This window comes from Protomyctophum bolini (assembly GCF_963924005.1).
Source record: "Protomyctophum bolini genome assembly, chromosome: 3".
Classification (NCBI taxonomy): Eukaryota; Metazoa; Chordata; class Actinopteri; order Myctophiformes; family Myctophidae; genus Protomyctophum; species Protomyctophum bolini.
In genome coordinates, this window is record NC_137864.1 from 30,573,623 (window position 1) to 30,578,622 (window position 5,000).

The 5,000-nt window shown below is 42.1% G+C and overlaps 1 protein-coding gene across 4 annotated transcripts in view; it reads right to left on the minus strand.

The window, feature by feature from the left end:
* The window catches only part of ldb1b (LIM-domain binding 1b), a 37,839-nt gene that overhangs the window by 23,404 nt on the left and 9,435 nt on the right, over nt 1-5,000 (minus strand). The gene's annotated exons all lie outside the window — the stretch shown is intronic.

Sequence of the window (5,000 nt, forward strand, 5' to 3'; positions counted from 1 at the left end):
TTCCGCCTAAGATATAGTATGCCATGAGGAAAGCTTGACAGAATGTCCATTTCCATTAGGACAGATTGAAAATAGCCTTATATATTTGCCTAAAACCCTGCAAAATGTTAAATTCACCATTTGTCAGACTTCTGATTGGTCCCTGACTGACTAACCAGCAGGCTCTTTCTGCCTTGTTCCGCCCTGGTTCCACCTGGTTTATGTTGAATTTGCTAAAACATTTGTTAAAAACAAACATGATATGCCCAGTCACCAAGCTGCACCTGTGATGTTCCTTTTTACTGACACCAAGTTTAAAATAAGAATTGAATGCACGGAATATCAATATGATGAAGCCACTGAAAAACATTCAATGGTAGTGGATGGAGAGAAAGGATTTTTGTCCAACCACAAAACGGCAACCAATGGGTGTGAAGAGGGGCACAACCACGGGCGGGACTTGGCAAAGGGTGAATTATCCATCTCTGAGTTACCGTAAATTATCATTGAGGATTTTATAGTACAGTACAGTACAGTTACAGTACAGGGACCTCCTGGGGACCCCCACATGGTAACTGTCATTTCTCAACCGTTTCGGACGCGGGGCAGCTCGCCGGAACCGGCCCGGCCCCCTGGGCGCTTTCCTGGGGGTATGGATGTTCCGGGGACCCCACGGGGACCCCCACACGGTAACTGTCATTTCTCGACCGTTTCAGACGCGGGGCGGCTCGCCGGAACCGGGCCGGCACCCTGGGGGCGTTCCTGTGGGTCTGGAAGTTATGGGGACCCCCACATGGAGTTGCACCACTTACTTCACACTTTTTACACAACTTTTTACACATGTGCGGGGGAAGAGTGCTGTCTGATTCAGTACTGAGGAGATCTAACGAAACAACACAAGCTGCCACTTTGTAGAGTCAGTAACCGGAACAGTATATATAGGTCTGTGAGAACACTGGAGACCAAGTAAACGTCTGGTAATCAACATTTACTTCATGATTAAAAGTACAAAAGTATAGCTTCAAAATCAAAACCAAACCAAAAGTAACCAAGAGTAAAAATAAATTAAAAAAAAGTCAATGAAAGTGAAAGTACTACTCAATATGCACAATGTCCCGTTTCACAACACAATTTATCATAATAGGCCTTTCTAAAATGTATTAAAAATCTTTTGAAAGTAGCAGATCTACAAGATCACAATGCTGTGAGCTTGTAGATCGTCTGTTTTCAAATAGCTAGAGTTTAAATAGGACTGAATTTGAAGTTCTTCTGATCAAGCAATAGTTGGAATAGGCTATCCAGCCGTGTTGAAATGAGCATGACAGCACCTAGCCCTATTTGAGAACGGAATAATCACATTAGAAATATCATCAGTTGTGCTGAGCAGTGATTAGACAGAGTTTTGTCAGAGCAGCAGCATTATTGGCTTAGGAATGGAACAAAAAGGGCAGGTATACGCTCCTGTATTTTAACATCAGTTATCAGCCAAATATTTTCTGAGGTGGTACCAAGGTTGGGAACCAATGCGTTAGGTTAGAGCACCACCAGTGCACCACAGACTATAGAATCTATCACATAGTTTATATTGTTAATCTAAACTAGAAAAACAGATTATAAGAAAACTGTCTGTTGGCACAGGACAGGAAATAGAAGAAAAATAAATATGTGTAGCTACTACGTTTGATGTGGCTCCCCATCCATCAAGCATGCACAGGACATATTTGCACATCCACTTTGTTCAGATACAGGTGCATTGTGGATAGTGACTGAAACAATCATGAAAATAAGTTTTGTGAACAGAAAGTCCTGCACACTGCTCTGAATCTGGTTTTTATTCAAAGTCCCTTTCTTCATCAAGGGTGTCTTCATGTCTTCACACCAAGCATGAAAAATGGAATAGTGAGCGCTACAATTACAGGATTTACATGAAAGAATAACCATACATGAATGTTAACACATAGGCATACAATACATTTTTCATTATGTATGCATAATGCATTACATAAAAGAGTGTTAATGATTCTGTAATAGATGAGCCAGTCAGAAATTAATTGCAGGAAGTAATTGCAAAGCAGCAAGTGTTGAAAAAAAACAAAACATCAGCAACAAGGGACAGTGGTTCCATTTGAACATATTAAATAAAATATCAGTTACATAGAAATCAAAGATAGGCCTACAAACAATGGAACAATATTAGCCTATAAACACCACAAAATAGCAAGAGAATACATATCTTTGTTCAGCAATGATAATAAAAAAAGATAAGTCAATGCACATTTGTTAAATGATATGTGTCTCTGACTGTCGCCTTCCTATTAACATTAAGTTTCTAAATTATCTCCGATATCTATCCCTGGTATGCACGCTGTTTGCATTATGTTCTAACGGCGCCATCCTGTGGCTGAAATATGTCACTGTTTTTGTATTCACCCTGTTGTATTTTCTCACGCGCCGGGTGAGTTCTCGCTAAAGGGATTTCTCTGGCATGCGAACACAGACGCAACAATGGCACTTCAGCAGGGAAGTGCGTCACATAAGCACAAAGAATAAAGGGACGAAAATGGCTCCAAACCAAATTACAATTAGATAATTAGAGGTGAAATATTTATTTGTAAGTTAACCTTTCCCCACCTATCACTATTAGGCTACTATGTGGTTTAGCAGGTTTTACCCACAAAGTTGCGTGTTTGTTTTAGATGTGTCTGTTGTGCTTGTTAATCATCATCATCATCATCATCATCATCATCATCATCATCATCATCACCAGTCAACCAACCACATTATTATTATTATTATTATTATGATAATGATTATTATTATTGTGGGTGTGTTAAACCAAAAATGACCAGTATCATGTTCTATGACTGTGACATGTCTAACTGTATGCGCGTGGAGTGTCGTGCGCGTCTGGGAGTGGTGTCAGTTTCCGTCTGGGTGTGAGGTGGAGATGACAGCAGTGCCCTGTTACCGTGTTCTCTCTGTTCTCTGGAAGCCATTTTGTCTGTCTCTGATCTCAGAGTCAGGTCTGGTTCCCCCTCAAACCCCCCACCCCCCTTCAGCCAATCACATCACAGCTCAGCCTGGCAGAAAACACACAGCACAACACAGTCTGATCTCTCTCTCGACTCACCCCCCCCCCCCCCTCTCTCTCTCTCTCTCTCTCTCAGTCTGATCCCACATTCTTTCTGTCTCTCTCCCACCCACTTTTACGGGTCATAAGTGTTCATCTCTCTCTCTCTCTCTCTCTGTCTCTCACTCTCCCCCTCCTACCTTGCACTTTGCTTTTCCCTGTCACATCTCTTTTCTCCCATTTTGTCATCCTCACCTTTATTCTCATTCTATCCCTTAATCCTCTGCCTTTCTTTCTGCAACTGCATTTCTCCCCTCTCCCCTTTCTCTCAACATTGTCCCTACACCTCTCCATCCCTCTGTCTCCCACCCGTATTGCCACCCCATCTCCTCTCCTCTCCTCTCCTCTCCTCTCCTCTCCTCTCCTCTCCTCTCCTCTCCTCTCCTCTCCTCTCCTCTCCTCTCCTCTGTCTTGTTGTGTAAGTATGTGTCTAAACAACCTAGTCTTTGTGTGTATGCTCTGTTGCCATTTCAGCCAGCCTGCAGTCTTTACTCATTTTCTCTCCAATCAGGGACACCATGTGACTCTCTGCATGAGAGGGCACAGTCCCTTCCCCCTTCTCTCCCTCTCTCCCTCTCTCTCTCTCTCTCTCTCTCTCTCTCTCTCTCTCTCTCTCTCTCTCGCCCCTCACTGTTTCTCTACACAGCACTTACCACCACTCCTCCCCATATCTACCAAGCCAGGCAACATACGCTAGCAATCAAGTCAGAGAGAGGAGGGGGTGAAGGAAGGATGAGGAAATAGTGCAGAGCGAAAGAGTATGAAGGGAGAATAGATGGGGTTGAAAAGAAGGGATGAGTAATAGAAGAGACAAGAAGAGATGGAATGGAAGTAGAAGGGAGGTTGTCTGGCGTATGTTTGGTCTAGGTAGGTCAGAGTCAGGTCTATTTTTATAGAAGCTTTTTTGTGTGTACGTGCAGATGATTTCTTGTGCACACAACCTCAGGGATATTCCAGTAAAACTACAAACTACATTGCACCATAAGTCGTTTGTCTTCACAGCTAATAATGCAACATAATAGTTTGAATATAACCTGCTAACAATGTTCATATTCAGGTTTAGTGTGGCGATAAATACAGCATTCTGACATTAGGGAAGTGGGAAAAAATTAAAAAGAATGATCTGTCACTGGTGATAAGGCTGCTGCTGACAGTAGCTGTCAAATGAGTGTGGCTTATGGAATTTAAAAGTATTACAACCAAATATATTCTAATATCTACCTACTTCTACTTTTTTAAACTTTTTTCCCTTTACTTTGGACTTAGCACATACACTTATTTGAATCTACTGTTTCATGAATACACAGAACACACTGCCAAACACCAACCAGTGTTTACATCAAACACATGTCGAGGTGTGCGTGTGTGCGACGTGCGCGCGTGTGTGTGTGTGGCTGTGTGCGCGTGCATACTGTGTACGCACACACACAGCCCACACAAGAAGGGGGAGGATCGTTCTGTGTTGAACATGACTCTGGAATGTAAACAAATGAGCGAGACAGTGTGCGAGAGAATTCTTTCATACTTTCATGTTCAGTAGGAATAGTAAGAACGGCAAATGTTGCAGTGTGACATTTTCTATTCTTGTGCTAAAGTAAACACTATTAATTAAAACAAACTATTGGGGAGTGAGATGGAGATTGAATACTTTCTTACTTTCTATTCCATTTACTGTAACAACAAGCATAATCTCTTAATGAAATAGGCTCTAAAGAACAGTCTACTGAAGAACTGTCAGAACCATTCCAAATCATGTAAGTAGTTTTCCTAGACTAGAGGTTATTTGCCTTCTGCAGTGCTATTAGCACTCTCCACAGCGGTCTGGTAAAGTCAAAGTCAAAGTCGTACGATTTGTCACACACGTTAGCGCAGTGAAATTTGTTCTCCGCAT